Source organism: Pongo abelii, chromosome 5, assembly GCF_028885655.2.
Source record: "Pongo abelii isolate AG06213 chromosome 5, NHGRI_mPonAbe1-v2.0_pri, whole genome shotgun sequence".
Lineage (NCBI taxonomy): Eukaryota > Metazoa > Chordata > Mammalia > Primates > Hominidae > Pongo > Pongo abelii.
In genome coordinates this window covers 55,464,983-55,484,677 of record NC_071990.2, presented here as the reverse complement: position 1 = coordinate 55,484,677, position 19,695 = coordinate 55,464,983, and the positions used below count along the sequence as shown (strand labels likewise).

The window sequence follows — 19,695 nt, the reverse complement described above, 5'->3', positions numbered from 1 at the left end:
CCTCTGCATATACCAAAATCTGCACATACTCAAGTCACAGTCAGCCCTGAAGAACCCACGTATATGGAAAGCAGGACCTCCATATATGTGAGTTTCACACCCCTTAAATACTGGAGTATTTTATCCATGTTTGGTTGAAAAAAAATCTGCAAAAAGTGGATTGAAGCAGTTCACACCCATGTTGTTTAAGGGCCAGCTGTACTTGCCTAAAATTAGTTTGGCAGATAAAATAAGCAAAAGAAAAAGTGAATTAAAAAGGTGATAGAATTTAGAAGGAAAATGCCCTAAAGAACAGGTCCCTAAAATGTAGAGTCTGTGTTGATTGTTGGAATGAAAGTAAAATAATGCTAGAAGAAGGGGAAAAATCATTTAAGTAGTTGTCCACCTTCTATGTGCCAGGCATATTTATTGACCACCTAATATGGGCCATGCAAGAAGAACAAAATCCTGCCCTTATGAAGCTTACATTCTAGTGGGGGAAGACATAATAAGTAATAAAGATAATAAATAAGTCAATTATGTAACAAGCTATAGGTTTTTTGGAAAACAAAAGAGCAGAATAGGGGATCATGGGTTCCTGGAAATTCAGGAGGAGTTTGGGGGTTTCGGGGAAGGTCTCTCTGAGACAGTGTCCTTTGAATAAAATTTAAAGGAAATGACATTATCCACATTGACATCTTCAAGAAGACTGTTGCAGGCAGAGGAAACCAGCAACTCTGCTCTGGCAATCCAAAAAGCAGAAAGGAGATAGCAGGAATGAAATGAGAATGGGAGAGTTATCACAATGTCTTAAAGTCATTAAAAGCCTTCAGTATTTTTTTTTTCTGAATAAGACTGTAAGCTATTAAAAGGCTTTGAGTTGAAGTAATGAAATGATCTGGTTATGTTTTGAAAGGATTGTTCTGGCTACTGTGTTAAGAATAGGCTTTAAAAAAGTTAGCAAGGATGGAAACATGGAGGCCAGTTAGAACTACTGGTGCAAGTGAAGTGAGAGGTGACGGTGTGTAGGACCAAGATGGTAGTGTCAGGGATGAAAAGAGATAGCCAGATACTGGATATCTTTGAGTCCAAAGGTCTTGTGGATGGATTGACTGTAAGGTATGAGAGAAAAGGGAGAAAAAGTGAAGAAGACATTGTGAATACGTTAGAAGACCAAGAATCAAACCCTGGGACACTCCAAGTTAAGAAGTCTAATACCAGAAAAATTCCCAGCAAAGGAGACTGAGGAAACAAAGGGCAGGTGGAATCCTGAACACCAATAAAGACAGTGCATTTGTAAGAAGGAAGGTGAACTTGAGAGGTTCAATTCCTACCGCTAGGCCAAGAATAGTTTTAGTGGAGAAGGAACAGCAAAAGCCTCAGTGGAAGGCATTTAAGAGAGAATCGGGGCAGATACTAGATATAGAAGATACAGAAAACTATTTTTGTGTAATTTGGCTACAATAGGAAGCAGAGAAATTGAGCAGTAGGTGGGGGTAGAGCTGAATCAAAAGAAGTTGTACTTTTTATTTTTTAATTGGCATAAAATTGTGTGTAATCATCATGTACAACATGATGTTAAGATAGAGACTCAATCTAGGTGTCCATCAACAGATGCACAAAGAAAATGTGGTGTGTGTGTGTGTGTGTGTGTATACAAATGAATACTGTTCGACCATAAAAAGAATCCTATTTGTTACAACATGAATGAACCTGGAGGGCATTATTTTAAGTGAAATAAGGCAGACACAGAAAGACAAATACTGAGTGATGTCACTCATATGTAGAATATAAAAATATTTTAAGGTGGGAGAAATAACGGTATGTCTTTATGCTAATGAAATGCTACAGTAAAGAGTAAAATTAATAGTGCAAGAGAAGGTGGGAGGTGAGGTGGAGAAGGGGAGAATTTCTGGAACAATATCTTTTAGTAGGCAATAAGATATAGAGTCTAGTGCAAAAGTTAAAAAAAAAAAAAGACAAAAGAAAATTATAGCACAGAGAGTAAAGACCAGTAACTGGTCATCTATTACATGAAGCCAGAGGGCCAAGTATAAAGGTGCAGATGCTGGTGCGGGAGAGAGCATGGCAGTGGTGCTGTGGATGTTCTCTTCTGAGTTCTTTGATTTTCTCAGTGTAGTGGGAAGCAAGGTCTTCAACTCAGAGTGAAGATTCCAGAAGACATTTTAAAGATCTGAGGAAAAGGGTACTATGTAGTCATCTAGGAGAGTAGAAAATAAAATAGACTAAGAAAATATAATATGGTTGATGGTTAGCTTTCAGACTCACCAGGTCATAAATTTAATATGGGGCCAGTCAATGTGGTTGTGAGTTATTCTTCAACCCTGTTTGGTGGCAAGCCTCTAGGAATGGAGTAGGCAGAGTTTGATTTAGCCATGGCTGTGGTTCTGCCATGAGTGTACAACGAATTGAAAGAGGGCAGGGAGATTGAAGGTGTATATAATATGGAGTGGCTGAAATGATTGATCATGGGCTTTAAGTTTGATATAGAAAGGAGAGAAGATGTCATGAATGTGAGAGGCAGTGAAATGAGGGTAGGATAAATGAATTTTAGATCCTGCTGGCATTAAAGAACATTAGATATTAAAGGATTATTGTTAAAGATTGAATATATATCTTATCTTTAAAATATACATGTTAATATAGTTACAGATGAAAACATCACGCCTTATATTTACTTCCCATTATAATGGATGAAAAAAATGGCCGTGAATGATAATTGTTGAAGCTAGTTGGTTGTGCATAAGGGCTCCATATACTATTCTTCCTACTTTTGAAACTTTTTATAACATAAAGATTAAAAAATTAAAAAGACAAGAATTTTTTTTACTAGCAGATACTAGAGATGGTAAGCCAAAAATAGAAGCAGAGGTGTAGTCAGATGAATAGTGTTGAAAAGAGTGACAGAGACCAGAAAACAAAAATTGTAAAGAAATGAGGGGGAATGGAATGACCTGAGAATAGGCAAATGGCAATATACTGCATAATGTAACAGATACATTGTGAATACGTTAGAAGATGAGCAAAGTTATGGATAATATATGAAATAACTTTATTTACTCTAATTACAGTGTTTAAACAAAATACTGGACCATGCTCAAATTTTATCTGTGATGACATTCTTCAAACTACCTGTGAAACATACTCCAATCAGATTTTCTCTAGAAAGAACAATTTCAATCATTCCAGTAGCTTCCCACAACCTTTTTCTTATTTATAAATGGTATGAGGAGTCAGATGAAGGGAGAAACCAGTGATAACAGTCTCATCCATGTTTGAGAATACTTTTCATAATGTCAAATATACAAAAAGTCTTAAAATCATACCCAAAATTATTAATTTAATGCATTAACTATGCATTAATGAGGGGTATAATGATATATAGGCATTAAGATTTTTTATTTTTTTTTTTTTTCAACAAGCAGTGAAATGTTTATTTACAACCCTGGCTTGGGGGTACATAATCTCATCAACTCAGATAATTAAATGTTATGAAAAAAGATCATAATAACAATAACTGATCTGAGGTAACAAATATACTCCTGGCTATGGTTAGAATGTTTGTGTCCCCTCCAAAATTCATGTTGAAACTTAATCCCCAATGCAGCAGTATTAAGAGGTGTGGCCTTTAGGAGATGATTAGGTCATAAGGGCTCCACCCTCATGAATGGATTAATGATTTTTTTTTATTTTTTATTTTTCTTTTATTATTATTATTATTATTATTATTATTATACTTTAGGTTTTATGGTACATGTGCGCAATGTGCAGGTAAGTTACATATGTATACATGTGCCATGCTGGTGCACTGCACCCACCAACTCGTCATCTAGCATTAGGTATATCTCCCAATGCTATCCCTCCCCCCTCCCCCCACCCCACAACAGTCCCCAGAGTGTGATGTTCCCCTTCCTGTGTCCATGTGTTCTCATTGTTCAATTCCCACCTATGAGTGAGAATATGCGGTGTTTGGTTTTTTGTTCTTGCGATAGTTTACTGAGAATGATGATTTCCAATTTCATCCATGTCCCTACAAAGGACGTGAACTCATCATTTTTTATGGCTGCATAGTATTCCATGGTGTATATGTGCCACATTTTCTTAATCCAGTCTATCATTGTTGGACATTTGGGTTGGTTCCAAGTCTTTGCTATTGTGAATAATGCCGCAATAAACATACGTGTGCAAGTGTCTTTATAGCAGCATGATTTATAGTCCTTTGGGTATATACCCAGTAATGGGATGGCTGGGTCGAATGGAATTTCTAGTTCTAGATCCCTGAGGAATCGCCACACTGACTTCCACAAGGGTTGAACTAGTTTACAGTCCCACCAACAGTGTAAAAGTGTTCCTATTTCTCCACATCCTCTCCAGCACCTGTTGTTTCCTGACTTTTTAATGATTGCCATTCTAACTGGTGTGAGATGGTATCTCATTGTGGTTTTGATTTGCATTTCTCTGATGGCCAGTGATGGTGAGCATTTTTTCATGTGTTTTTTGGCTGCATAAATGTCTTCTTTTGAGAAGTGTCTGTTCATGTCCTTTGCCCACTTTTTGATGGGGTTGTTTGTTTTTTTCTTGTAAATTTGTTGGAGTTCATTGTAGATTCTGGATATTAGCCCTTTGTCAGATGAGTAGGTTGCAAAAATTTTCTCCCATTTTGTAGGTTGCCTGTTCACTCTGATGGTAGTTTCTTTTGCTGTGCAGAAGCTCTTGAGTTTAATTAGATCCCATTTGTCAATTTTGGCTTATGTTGCCATTGCTTTTGGTGTTTTAGACATGAAGTCCTTGCCCATGCCTATGTCCTGAATGGTAATGCCTAGGTTTTCTTCCAGGGTTTTTATGGTTTTAGGTCTAACATTTAAGTCTTTAATCCATCTTGAATTGATTTTTGTATAAGGTGTAAGGAAGGGATCCAGTTTCAGCTTTCTACATATGGCTAGCCAGTTTTCCCAGCACCATTTATTAAATAGGGAATCCTTTCCCCATTTCTTGTTTTTGTCAGGTTTGTCAAAGATCAGATACTTGTAGATATGTGGCATTATTTCTGACGGCTCTGTTCTGTTCCATTGATCTATATCTCTGTTTTGGTACCAGTACCATGCTGTTTTGGTTACTGTAGCCTTGTAGTATAGTTTGAAGTCAGGTAGTGTGATGCCTCCAGCTTTGTTCTTTTGGCTTAGGATTGACTTGGCGATGCGGGCTCTTTTTTGGTTCCATATGAACTTTAGAGTAGTTTTTTCCAATTCTGTGAAGAAAGTCATTGGTAGCTTGATGGGGATGGCATTGAATCTGTAAATTACCTTGGGAAGGATGGCCATTTTCATGATATTGATTCTTCCTACCCATGAGCATGGAATGTTCTTCCATTTGTTTGTATCCTCTTTTATTTCCCTGAGCAGTGGTTTGTAGTTCTCCTTGAAGAGGTCTTTCACATCCCTTGTAAGTTGGATTCCTAGGTATTTTATTCTCTTTGAAGCAATTGTGAATGGGAGTTCACTCATGATTTGGCTCTCTGTTTGTCTGTTATTGATGTATAAGAATGCTTGTGATTTTTGCACATTGATTTTGTATCCTGAGACTTTGCTGAAGTTGCTTATCAGCTTAATGAGATTTTGGGCTGAGACAATGGGGTTTTCTAGATATACTATCATGTCATCTGCAAACAGGGACAATTTGACTTCCTCTTTTCCTAATTGAATACCCTTGATTTCCTTCTCCTGCCTAATTGCCCTGGCCAGAACTTCCAACACTATGTTGAATAGAAGTGGTGAGAGAGGGCATCCCTGTCTTGTGCCAGTTTTCAAAGGGAATGCTTCCAGTTTTTGCCCATTCAGTATGATATTGGCTGTGGGTTTGTCATAAATAGCTCTTATTATTTTGAGATACGTCCCATCAATTCCTAATTTATTGAGAGTTTTTAGCATGAAGGGTTGTTGAATTTTGTCAAAGGCCTTTTCTGCATCTATTGAGATAATCATGTGGTTTTTGTCTTTCCAATCAATAGAAAAAGAGGGAATCCTCCCTAACTCATTTTATGAGGCCAGCATCATCCTGATACCAAAGCCTGGCAGAGACACAACAAAAAAAGAGAATTTTAGACCAATATCCTTGATGAACATTGATGCAAAAATCCTCAATAAAATACTGGCAAACAGAATCCAGCAGCACATCAAAAAGCTTATCCACCATGATCAAGTGGGCTTCATCCCTGGGATGCAAGGCTGGTTCAATATACGCAAATCAATAAATGTAATCCAGCATATAAGATTTTTTAAAGTCCATATTATACATTTATTTTATAAAATAACTTTTAAAAACATATGTCTGGTACAGTCTGGCACTAATTTTTTTAACCAGAACTTTTTGAATACAGAAACAGTATTGTACAACATGGTATTCTTTAATTAGCATATCTAAAAATTTATTTTTAATTTGCCAGAGAGTCTGCATGTAACACATTACTTTAGACTTTGGAAGTGAACAAAAACACATTACTAGGATACATAAAGGGTTTTGTTTGCAAAAAGTAATTGAAGTCACTCAGCCAATGGATGTTTCTGTCACACTAAATGCAGAACAAATGACAGTCTTTCTTGCATGACAAAATAATATGCTGGATCAGCATCCAGAAGACTAGATTACACATCTCTGACAAGCTTATCTGATGTCCACCAAGTCAGGTTACTTTTCAGGGCTTCTGTTTCTTTGTACTCTCACTTGATGTGTGGAAAAATTACATGAAATCCACAGTAACTTCTAGCTATGCTGCAAAAGGCAAAATAAAATGTAACTTTTTTTTTAAATGATGGGTTACATTCCTGGGAAAGAATATTAATTAGAAATGAGGTATGCCAAATCTGATCTGAAATTATTACATGCTTGGTTAGTTATCAAAATTACACTGTGTTGCACACATGGCCACATGGCTATATATAATTGAAGAAAAAATTATATGCCTGATTAGTATAAGGCTTTTCAAAAGGTACATCAATCGATTATATTAATCAAGAAACCAGTTCTATTAATTGGTATTCATTAAACTACCATGACATTATATATTTCTTAAATTATTTACTTGCTTCTTCATCAATTCTTGTCATGAATTCACAATTCTTGCATTATAATTCAAAAAGGTAAATAAATAAATGCATTCATCGTAAACATGAGACTTAGAAAACTTTTAGAACGCTATCCAAGGTCATTTTTAAGATCTGAGTAAAACTTAACGGTCTCCGAGAACCTGACCCAAGGACATTCGTCTTCACTTATCTTTCTTACAGTACTAAATTTTCCCGAAGTGACCCAGACCCCGGAGGACACTGACAGTATATATTACATATATAGTCAATGGGTATTTTGATAAGTTCATATGCATTGCAAAATTTAAGGCCATTCAGGAAAGTACATAATCGAGTGTTAAGTAATACACGGGAATGGTAATTCAGAGAAAGAAAAAACAATAATCTATATGTACATGGTTGTAAAGGGGGGTATACAGCAGAATGAAATAGACAACAGGGCTTCATGGATAAGCAGTAAATAATGAGCAAAATTATTTTTAGCCATCCAAGGTGAAAGGCTAGTACTGCAAAGATACAGAGGCAAAGGTAAAAAAGAAGATGAGGGTAATAGTCTAACAAATGTTTATTGAATTAACATAAAGTTAAATACAAAGATCATTATGCTCACAAGTAAGGAATAAATTTAGTTAGGATTTATACAGATCATGAAAGATCTTGAAAATATGATTCATTATTACATTTGGTCTGGAGACCAATATAAGTGCTAGAAAAGAGAATATCTAGTCAAAACAGTGCGTTGGGAAAATGTGTCTGATGGTAATACGCATACTGAAAATATCTAAGTTCTACTGAGTCATACAATTGCATAAGATTGTGAAGCCTTCTGTATAATTTTTATTGTAATTTAATAAATGCACCAAATAACCAAAAAGTGTGGTAGAAACCAGTGATAAGAAAAGTGAAAATAAATGAAAATAAATGACAGATTTCATAGAAAATATTCATTACAGTGTTGACATTGAAAACTTGCATTTCCTTACAAATATGCTTCACTATTTTCAATATTTTATGTTGAAACCTACATTGTTTTTCCCTTTGAGGTCTATTATAATACAGAGCTATTAGCAATATGCTTTTGTATGACCTAGATACTTAATGAAATATAGGTGTACCTTGGGTTAGTGTTCTTTAGTCACACAACTGTCATTATCACTCTCACAATTGAATATTATTCAGACTTCTTTTGTAATCGTCTAAATAGAGACAGGAGGATTTATTTTTTCAACAGAAGAAAAACTCATAGGGAGTTCTAATTTTGAAAAAACAGATTAATAGAGCTCTACAATAACATTATAACAAAATTCAACACAACTGAAAAACTTTTAAGAATTAAATAGCAGATAAAGGGAAATGATCACTTAAGGGACATATATTTCCAAGTCTGTAAACCCTGTCAAAAGCAATCTGCTAAATGATTTCAAAAAAAAAAAAAAAAAGAGGCTGATATAAAGAAGTACCTTTGGCCCAAATCCTTCTACAGCCTAAGTAAGAGTATCCATTTTGCATGAAATTTATATATAATACACTGTGCGCACTATAGTATTGCTTAGTAACTTACAGCTTTACATTATGGATGTATTAATAATTTCTCAGATATCTAAGAATATATCTTAACTGCTATATCTATATATCTACTGGTTTGATCTGCCATAAATTAAGTGATTCTGGGAAAGTCACTGAAATGACTTTGAGTCTCACACACCTCTAAATATAATAAACAAATAAACCAGAGAATATCTTGCAGGTACCAGGTTCCAAAAGTCTATGTTTTCAATAACCATTCATTCACTCCATATTATGATGGATAAAATAATATAGACATAGACTTCAAGGACTATCATAAAAGAGTATTACAGAGTTTCATTTATATATATTAAAACATGAGAACTGAGTCACACTAGACATCTTGGCAACTTATTATTCAAAGTTGATTTATATATTACTAGGGGGATACAAACAAGACTTGAAACCTATAATCCTAATTATCTAGACTTTGTAAATAACGAGATCTCACTAGTTTTTAGCAATTGGATTAAAAGGTACATTGTACATAGCTTGCTTGGTGAAAGTGGGGGGAAAATCTAGATTATTGTAATAAAAGTCAATTGGAAATGTAAAGGGCATGTTTGGGTTCTGTTATGGCAAAATTAATTTATAAAATGAATACTAGTGTATGGCAACTCAGAAGGGAACTTGCATACATTATTTTCCACATTATTTGCATCATATCAGAGAACTGAAAATACTTAATACCACAAAAATAAATCACGTTTTTACCTTTGTCCAATTTAAGGAAATCTTTATATCAGCTCTGCGCAAGTAGGCATCTTTGATTTTTAAAGTAACTTTTGCTCTAATAAGGAAATTTACAAGGAATTTGGAGGAATAAAGAATGAGGAGTAGGCCTAAAAGAAACTGCAAAGACAAGCCATAGTTTTTTTTACTGATTTCAACAGTTCAATAATCTTTCATGTTCTAACTTCCTCAGTACTTCCTGAAAAGTTACTTTTTTTGAAACTTGGTCTGGTAAGTGTCCCACGCATGGGCCCTCAAAGCCAAGATGTTGGAGGGTCAAGACAGAGTAATTAGTGGTGGAAAAATGAGCTCAAGACCTCTCAGCCTCTCCTATGTTAGAATAATCTAGCTCTGTGATCACACAAACAATGCACCTTACAAAGCATAAGAGGAAGCTCTGTGGGGAGTTACACCATTTGAGGGGATGCTGGAAGACAGAGAGGAGGCAATGCCAAAGCATATTTAGTTCAACCAGAAAACAATTAAAATGCCCCCAACTTTGTGCACAATCTAACTCTCAGTATGTCAGAAGGATGTTGATATGGTTTGACTGTGTCTCCATCCAAATCTCAGCTTGAATTGTAGTTCCCATAATCCCCATGTGTTGTGGGAGGGACTTGGTGGGAGGTAATTGAATCATGGGGGTGGTTACCTCCATACTGCTCTTGTGATAGTGAATGAGTTCTCCCAAGATCTGATGGTTTTATAAGAGGCTTTCCCCCACTTCACTCTGCACTTCTCCTAGTTGCTGCCATGTGAAGAGGACGTGTTTGCTTTCCCTTCTGCCATGATTGTAAATTTCCTGAGGCATCGCCAGCCCTGCAGAACTGTGAGTCAATTAAACCGCTTTCCTTTATAAATTACCCAGTCTGGGGTATTTCTTCATAGCAGTGTGAGAATGGACTAATACAGATGTTCTGTAAAATAAAGATGTGTGCTGTATTACTACAGATTTAGAAATCCCAGTGTTTTCTGACTTGCTGCTATTGAAGAATTGGGGCCAGTTTTAGTAAATTCTGACAATATTTGTAAAAATGTAAGGAGAAATATATTTGAAATTAATAATAGACTTTACTAAGAAACTATGAAGCATTCATAATTTTTCAAAGTGTATGTTATAGTATTCTAATACTTCATTACCATAGAATCACTTCATTAGGAACGAGTATCAAAATATAATATTTATATGTGACTATTTTCCTTCATTCTCAATTTTATTATTAAAACTGTGAAACCTACAGAAAAGTTGAAGGAATAATATGAGTATCTATAACCCATCACCAATATTTTTAAATGTTAAAATTTTGTCATATTTAATTTTACAGGTATTTATTAAGTGACACGAGATCAAAATTCAGAGTAAAAACAGATACAGCTGATATGGCTATATTTTTTAACAAGAGTTAGAGAGAGGGCTTCGGGTGGATACATAAGACAACTTGCTAAAACAGAAGAATTTTTTATGAGACTTTTTAAGCCATGCATTAAAAGTAATAAACATTTTTCTACTTAATTTCTTAATAGCTTACTACTAATTTTTAAATTTTGCACTATAACCGAATGTGTAATTGGTCATTTTCACTGGTGCTATTTAAAAGAAAACTTATTATGGAGAAAATGAGTATTATAATAACTGTTATTTTAGATTATTAATTTGAACCAAGAAAAGCTACTCAAAATTCTGACCAAGAAGGTCAAAATTCTGACCAAGAAGGTAAAAATTCTGAACAAGAAGGCAAAAGGTAGATCAGATATTTTTAAATTTTTCTCTGGCTTTTTTATTTTCACCAATCATGAATATAGGTATGCATTAAAGTGAGAAATGATTAAATTATTAATTTAATGATGTAAAGAAGACAATGGGAAGGGAATACTTAAAAGTGGAAATTTTTAAAAAATCACTTTAAAGTGAAAACATTAGTTGTAAATAAAACCTCTGGGTTAGACTAAAACATATCTGATCTTTCTAAACACATATTTTGTAATTATTAAGTTAGTTAGATCTTTCCATAATTAACCACACAGCTTGAGAGTATTTACTCTGTTATACCTAGTTTCTAAGGTAGTTATAACTGATATATTTCAGGTACTCAATAAATTTTTGTTGGGATGCAGTGTCTACATGGCACCTGTTCTCAAAGAGTACACAGTATTGAGAGACTCATTCATAGAACTATAAATCATTGTGACATCCTGCCATAAAATGTACATAACACAGTAGAACAAACTACTGTAAGGGAATAATTGTTTATGACTAAGAATTATGTGTCATCAGTACCTAGAGCCTACAGTGAGTGAGGCATCCCTGTGGATCTCATTTAATAAGGGAAATGAGACTGTCTTCTAAGAATTAAATGTCAACAAATGAAAGCACTGGCATTCAAAGTCCCTTAGCAGAGAGCAAGGTCTGCAAGATGTAATAATAGCCAGATGAAAGGTAGCAACATAACACATAAAAGTAGACATTTCAGTAGAAAAATGTAGAAGTTGGTTCGTAAGTCATGCAAATAGAGTCAAAGAGACAAATACTGTCCACATTCATCTGTGTACTATCCAGAAGAGAGGAGGGGTATTGAAAGGCATGAACCTGATCTTTGTATAATATTGGCTAGGTATATTTGGTTTGGTAATGGCATCTGAGCCAGATGCATTTTGAACATCCTATTAGCTCCTCTTGTTCTGATTTTATAGCCTTCAAATATATTGGGATTCAGTGTGTATATTGCCACAAAGAGAGACCGAGCCAGTTGGAAAACACAAATCTGCTAGGATATTGAGCACTTACAATTGGCACTATAAAATGAAATTATTTTGTCAGACATCCGTGTTCCAAGCTTAGTCAATATGAGTTTGTGAATCAGGCTTTTAATTCTTAAGTGTAAGGTTCAGAATCTAGATTTTGGCAAAGTGACTAAAGAAAAAAAAATTCCCCCTGAGACCTCTTGGTAGGCAACTTTTTCTCAGTAATGTAATTATCCATGGTCCTGAGATAGCTATTATCTTATTTTGTACTTCAGTGATATAAAAGGGTGTCTGTCATGAAAAAAGAAGTGAAGGGCACTGCAGGCAGAAAGAGAAAGAGGGAGGACAGAGTAAAAATCCCTCTGTGTAAGGAAAATTGTAAAATAGTGCATGAATAGTGCATGAAGAGGAGTTTGGGGAATAGGAGCAGAAGCTTTAGGAAGATTCAGCGGCAAAGCAGCACTACAGCAGAAACAGCTAGAGGCCCAGTTTTGTTGGGAAATGGAATTCTATAAAGAAAGAGATGGCGATAAAGCTAGAAAGATTGTAATGGTAAATTTGGCCAATTGCAGAGGGAAGTCCTTGAATGCTAGGCTAACTATGGATTCTATAAGGCACAACAGTGAACCATTCATAACTTTACAGTCAAAGAATTACATGATTAAAACAATACCTGAGAAAATTAACGTGTTTGTATACATAGGATGAGTTAGAAATGTGAGTTTCTACCAGTAGGTAGAGGAGTTAGGGGGTTTCAGTCCTAGTCTAGCATGAGATGCCAACGTGGATGGCGAAAGCAGGAATAAAAGAGTTGGAGGTAAAGTTTTAAAGGATGATGTGACAAGACTCATTGGCTAATTGCTTCTAACGGACAACAGAGAAAGGATAGACAGAAATCTCTAGGGTGTAGAAACCTAAATTACATGGAGAATTACTGTAGCATTATAAGGAAACTTAAAATTCAAAAGTAGTATTTCATTTTTTGTGTATAAAGAAAGCCATCAGACTAAGTCAAAACAATATGATAAAAAGTTGTGTTATTTTTTGATCTACCTACCATTCATCCATCTATCCATCCACACATCTACCCATCTAACTATCTATGCTTTTTTTTTAACTATAGTAACTCGGGAATTTTTATGCATAAAAACAGGTGGGTGAACATCAAAAGAATAAAATGGGAAAGAGGTGATTTGCTTGATGATAGAAGATATCAGTGGCATCACAATGATATGGTATAAGCACAAGAGAAAAAGTCTGCCTTAGAATTAAGTTATACAAATATGCTAAAACTGTAGGGAAGAAGAAAATGAAAAGGCATATTTTGGTGGTGAACAGGACATAAAGGAGAAATGGGAAGCAGAGTAGGGGACTGTCACTTGATGCCGTTAACATATCCTTCATGATTGGAGGTAAAGTTTTCCTCTGGGTGCAGTCAGTGAGGGCTCAGATTGTGGGCTTGCCAGAAAGTGAAAAAGATCAGAATATCTGCTCAGAGAAATACAATAAGTTTAGGAGAAATTTTTAAGGGGTTGGCAGAGTTCAGTGAGAGCCCAATTGAGATTCAAAAATGTAAACTTGAAGTTGACATTTTTTACAAATGTTTTAGACATTTTCCAGCAATGCTCAACAACCCTGGAGTGAAAGCAAAGGCAGCAGGAAGTGGGTCTGACTCAGGATTAGGGGTTCCTCAGGTTAACAGAGAGATGAGTTCTGACACAAATGACCAAACAGCATCCAAAGAGACTGATGGATGGAAAAGAAGAATGTGAAGAGACCAGAAATCAGCATAAGAAAAAAATTCAAATTCACTGGGTTTGATGAAAAGTGACCTCTAGGGTGAGACAGAATGTAAGTGCTAGGTTCAATATACAAATAAATAGGTTATTTTTTATTATGTCATGAAACTTGGCATTTCTAATATGTAACATAAACCTAAGGTTTTGTCCTTTCTAGCAGCAATGTTATACAACACATAATTCATGAATAAATTCTAGTTTTTCACAGTACTTTGCTGATGTTCACAGGAACACACCCATTGGTATCTTACGTTTAAAGACACCTAGAAAACAGAAAATATCCCACCACTATTTACCAAAAAAGGAGAGGGAAACTTACAGATTAAAAGATTACTAAGAGACATATCAACAAAATGCAATGTGTGGACCAGATCTTGTTTGGATTTCAACAAAACAACCGTAAAAAGACATTTAGGTAACAATCAGGAAAAGATCAATGCTGACTGGATATGTGATAATATTAATTATTATTTTTATTCTTTAGGTTTGATAATTACACATGGGGTATGTTTTCAAAAGCTTTTTTTTTAAAAAAAAAGACAATCACATTGAAACAATTCAGATGAAATTAAAAATATATGATGCATGAAATTTGCTTTAAGGTAATTCAGCAAGAGTGGGAGATACGAAGGAAACAAAATTGACCACGAGTTGATAATTACTGAAACTGATTCTTCATATACCTATGTTTGAAAACTTCCATAACAAGATGTTAAGTATTCAACGACCTATCTTAGCTTTTACTCCATCTATCTTATTCCTCTTCTCATGTTTTTTTTTCTATTTTTATCTCTCTTTAACTTGTATATAACATTCTTGCTAAATTTTCCCTTTTTATTTTTGTTCTCATTCTCCCGAAGTCACCTTTCAGTATTTCCTTTTCTTCCACAAGTGTCTGTCTCTGTATATCTATTTCAATCTGGGATCTGCCATTTTCTACTAGGGAAAACTGAGAGAAGAAAATTATCTCTGAGCCTCTATTTCCTCATCTATAAAATCAAATAAGTACTTCCTGCCCCATGGGATTATTGGGAAAATTGAGATTATGAATACCAAGTTGTTAGAGCAGTAGCACATGGTAAGGAAGCATTAAATAGTGGCTAATATGAATAAAAATGTTGGTGACAATATAACTTGAAGAATAGAAATTGATAGTTCCACATGTAAAGAGAAGATTGGTGAGGTGTTTCACATTTCTCAAGCCATTATTTTTAATTTATGTTGATCTTAACCAAATATTCTTCCAACAATTAACACAACAAATACAGCAAAACAAAACTTTCTCTTCCCATTTTAAGAGGTTGCATTCTTTACTTGGGTGATAATTGTTTCACTTTGATGTCAAATATAAACAATTAACCTAGCATAAAATATCAAATATACTGCAAAGGAAAAATATAGTCCTATTTATTTTTTAGTAATTTCTGTTTGAATAAAAAAATTAAATGTAAAGTAGTTACAGTCAAGTCATAAACTGGCAAAGTAGCAATTTTGTATTTAATGTAATATATTCCTACATCTGTACCCAATAGTCAATTTCCATCTACCTAATCTCCTGTTTATTTCACTCCACTATTCCTCATTCTTCTCTTGGATATTTTCACACCAATAGCTTCCGTAAATTATGAATTATTTTTCACTTTCAAGCCTGAAACTTGAAAGACAGCATACCTTTGGTGGTAGAAAACATTTGTTCTCAAAGCTAAAGATGTGAGAAATAAATTTTCAGGGGGCCATCAGACTAAACTGAACAACTTTAGCCATGTTACTTAGAATACTAACTGAATATTCCTCTCACAAGTATTTAACAACTAACGATAAATGAAAACAGATAATCTATAAACAGATAAACAATATATAAATATAACATATAGTTCAAATTATAAAACTTAGAAAATATTTTTCAATTGGGCTGTAAGATGCAGAGTTCGTATTTTATTAACAATTTATATTTTCAACTTTTCAAGTAATGATTAAAATCTCACCGTCAGAATCTTTTTTTTTTGTTTTTTTTTGGCTGGAGAAATTATGAAGTATAATTCACTTCCTTTCCTAAAGCAGGTTCATAAAAAAGAACTTGTCAGTGTTCTGATTTGGAAGGTTGCTTCTGTTTATTACGTATTTTATATCTAAAAATTGACATTTTATTGAAATTGAGATTGCCTATATCAAAAGCTAAAACAACTACATTTACTCCAACCATTTTCATTACATTAAACCAAATTGTTTTATTTGTGAAATTCAAAAACTTTCACAGCCTTATGTATCACACTTGATATTCTAAATAAATATGTTATTTGGGAAAATAAAATATGCTTCATATAAATATATCCTCAAGCAGACAGTTAAGTTATAAACATAGGGATCATGAAATATAATGATTAAAGAAGAAGAAGAAAATGAGACAAAGAGGGCAAAACATAGAAAAAAGTATAAAAATTATCTTGGAGCAGTACATTAAATGTGGTTATTGTACCAAAAATATAAAATGGCATTTAAAAACTTACTTAAACTTTACATATTTCCAAAGGCTGAATAATTTCATCTTTCATACATAAGGACACAAATAATATTAAAAAGATATATCTATTGTGATAAGCAACATTTAAATTAGAATTTCAATTCGGGCAAATGAAATATTTTGAGACAATTTAAATATGCCTATAATTTAGATTTCTTGAGACTTCATTTTCAGAAACAGATCAAATGGCAAGAGAAAATTATATCAGATGGCCAATAAAAATCCCAATAGTCACAGCGAAGGAAAAATTGTCCAAATTATTAAAATGTGAAGCAGTTCAGTAAAAAATCTAACCTTAAGCTATTATTACTGACCTTATGAAATACAACAAAGCCATATGCTAAGAAGGGGCCCAAAGTATTGTGTCATCTGAGAGGAGGGAAGAAAAGGGTTTTGTAAAATATTCTTCTGAATTTATAATTTGTGACAGTATGTAATTTATTCAATAAAATATTTAATTTTAAAGTAAATTACAATTTGTAAGCATCTAAAACAGGTTCCTAACCCCACTTCCTGAGATAACCTTATCACTAATTATCCAGCTAAAAGTGAAAGATCATCTCACTATTTTTTTAGACAATGTCAGACTGCCTTTTTTTTTTTTCTTTAACTCAAACTTCCTAAGTAAAGTTTAGGGGCATTTCTTTCAATTCTAACATCTGGATCAAAAAACAAAGAAGCAAACAAAGAGTTGGTAACATTCTATATAAAAATGTATAAAATATTTTTCTATTACACATACACACACACACAAACACACACACGCTGTGTGTCATTCTCTATTCCTCTCATGCTCATTCTCTCTGTACCCCCAGAAAAATGATATAAAACAGACTAAGAAAAGAAAAATAGCTATAATTTCACAACCAGGAAAAGTGATTCTTCTCCTTTCATCTTGGTATATGCATATTTTTCCAAAGCTGAGATCATCTTATGTATGTGATACTCTATGTTGTATGTTTATCATTATAGTATATTTTCTTATTACAAACTGTTGTTACATCCCATGTTTGGAAAAAAACAGTTCTTCAAAAGCAGTATGAAGAATGTAGTCTGCACACAGAAAGACCAGTCATAAATCTGCTGCAGAAGTCCAGAAACGAGAATCTAACTTAATTGGCAAACGGGATTCTATCATTCAGGGTTCTGGCAGGAATCCAAATTTCCCTAAGAGATTTCAATGCTGACATTTACGAAAATGAGACATTTATGAAAAGACTATTTACTGAAGTGTGAGCATGGCTAAGGAAACCAGCGTGGGAGACAGAACTCTGGCACTCAAGGAGTGAGGGAGCAAGAGAAAAAACAAGCAAGCAAATAGAAAGTGAACTCTGCCCCGCTCTAGTGTTCTACTCTCCTGCTGGCACTTCCTACTAGTCAACCTGGTGACCACCAGAAAGGCAGGCAGCAAGAAAGCCCAGCCAATGCAGTCCATGACATTAGCCTCGGAAAACCAAAGGGCAGAGAAGGATGGAAAATAGATCTGGTAGAGGTAGGAACAGCGAATAGCACGCTCAAGGATGTAGAACAATGGATTCGGATTTCAGAGATATTTAGAAACTAGGTGGCAAATATAAAACCTGACAGTCAATTGGATGGTTGGGTACATGAGGAGAATGTATTTCCAGGTTTCTTGTTGGCTAAGTGATTGGTGTTGTCAATTACAGACATCTGGAGATTGATTGTTGGATAGAATCCATTTGGCTTTGGGTCGTTGAGTTCCAGCCATCTATGAAACAGCTAGGTGGAAATTCATTGTGAACTGGTTTTCATGGTCTGGGTCTCAGAAGAAAGCTCCTGGCCTCCAATTTCCAATCTATCTTTCTTTCAGAAAAACTATTTAAAAATAATTTATGGAATCATATATAAATTCTTTACAATGATATTCAGTGTCTATCAAAAGTTAACTTTTCTTCTTAGTTTCACACCTTACTGAATCTTCCATGTGTGCTGCTCTGATGGCCACGTACTTTCCCAATATCATGCTCATGTGGTTCCTTCCATTGAAAATTCTCGTCTTTTCTTTTCTCTAAGAAAATTCAACTCATCTTTAAAGGCACAGGCTTCTGCAGGCCTCTTCATAAAGCCTTTGCCAATTCTCTGAGCCTAAATTAACTGCATCCTAATTTATGCTCCTCTACAGTTTAGGTATACTTTTAGTGGAGTGTTTATTTTATTCAGCCTTGTTGCTTACTTATTACTTTCTTGGGGGCAATAAGTTACTTGAGGGTAGGTGTGGACCTAAGTCATTGTTGTATCCCATCCAATTAACTAATATAACTCAATAAAACTTATTATTCACTGTTATTTCTCCAAAGCATCAGGTACAGTTATTTTCAAATACTAAACATGCAAATAAATATATTTAATGAATATTTCGTCTTTTTTCTTTTAAATTCCTGAAAATTGTAATAATTTTCTAAATGAAGCAATGCCTCGGAAATCTCTCATGGTATTAGGTTGGTGCAGAAGTAATTGCGGTTTCACCATTGAAAGTAATGGCAAGAACTGCAATTACTTTTGCACCAAACTAATAGTTTTCATTTGAAATCAACAGCATTCCAAGAGGGAGTTGGTTTGGAATATACAGACTGTTATTACTTTGCTTGCTGGTCTTCTGGTTCTAGGTAATATTTTATGCATGAACACCTGTATGAAACAGCTAAAAGACTCCTAAAAGTCACCCGCCATATATTCAAATAAAGTATAACCTGAAATACAGTCTAAATGCTATGAGTAATAAATGTAAAAAACATGAGTCTTAGTAAGTTTGGAATAATAACACTTGCATTGTGGAAGGTATTGTAAAAATCAAGTTTCTCAAAACAGCCCTATGAGTTGTTAGACAAGTAGTATTATTTCCACTAATGCAGACACACGCCAAAGACATCAGCAATAAAAGGTTAACTATCATAGAAACTAATATTTATTTAAGATCACACAGTAAGTGATGAAGTTATGACTAGAACTAGTTTTCTCCTAGATCAGTACTCTACTATTATACTATATGACTCCGGCCCCCTACCAGAATCAAGGAAAAATGGGTATACCTGAGGGGTTCCAGAACATAGAATCCAAATTGATCACAGATACATGGTAAATGCTCCATTAAAAGAAGGGTCAAGCAACAGTATGATTCAAAGTTCCATTCTTGAAGTACACCTGTACCCCATCTTCTGGAATCCTGCCCCAAACTTCTGGCAATTTCCATGTTACTGCCATTTGGGTGAAGCTAGTATTGAATTGTACATTG

At 34.4% G+C, this 19,695-nt stretch overlaps 1 protein-coding gene across 4 annotated transcripts in view; it reads right to left on the bottom strand.

The window, feature by feature from the left end:
• FAM83B (family with sequence similarity 83 member B) overlaps positions 1-19,695 on the bottom strand; it is a 99,708-nt gene that overhangs the window by 19,247 nt on the left and 60,766 nt on the right. The gene's annotated exons all lie outside the window — the stretch shown is intronic.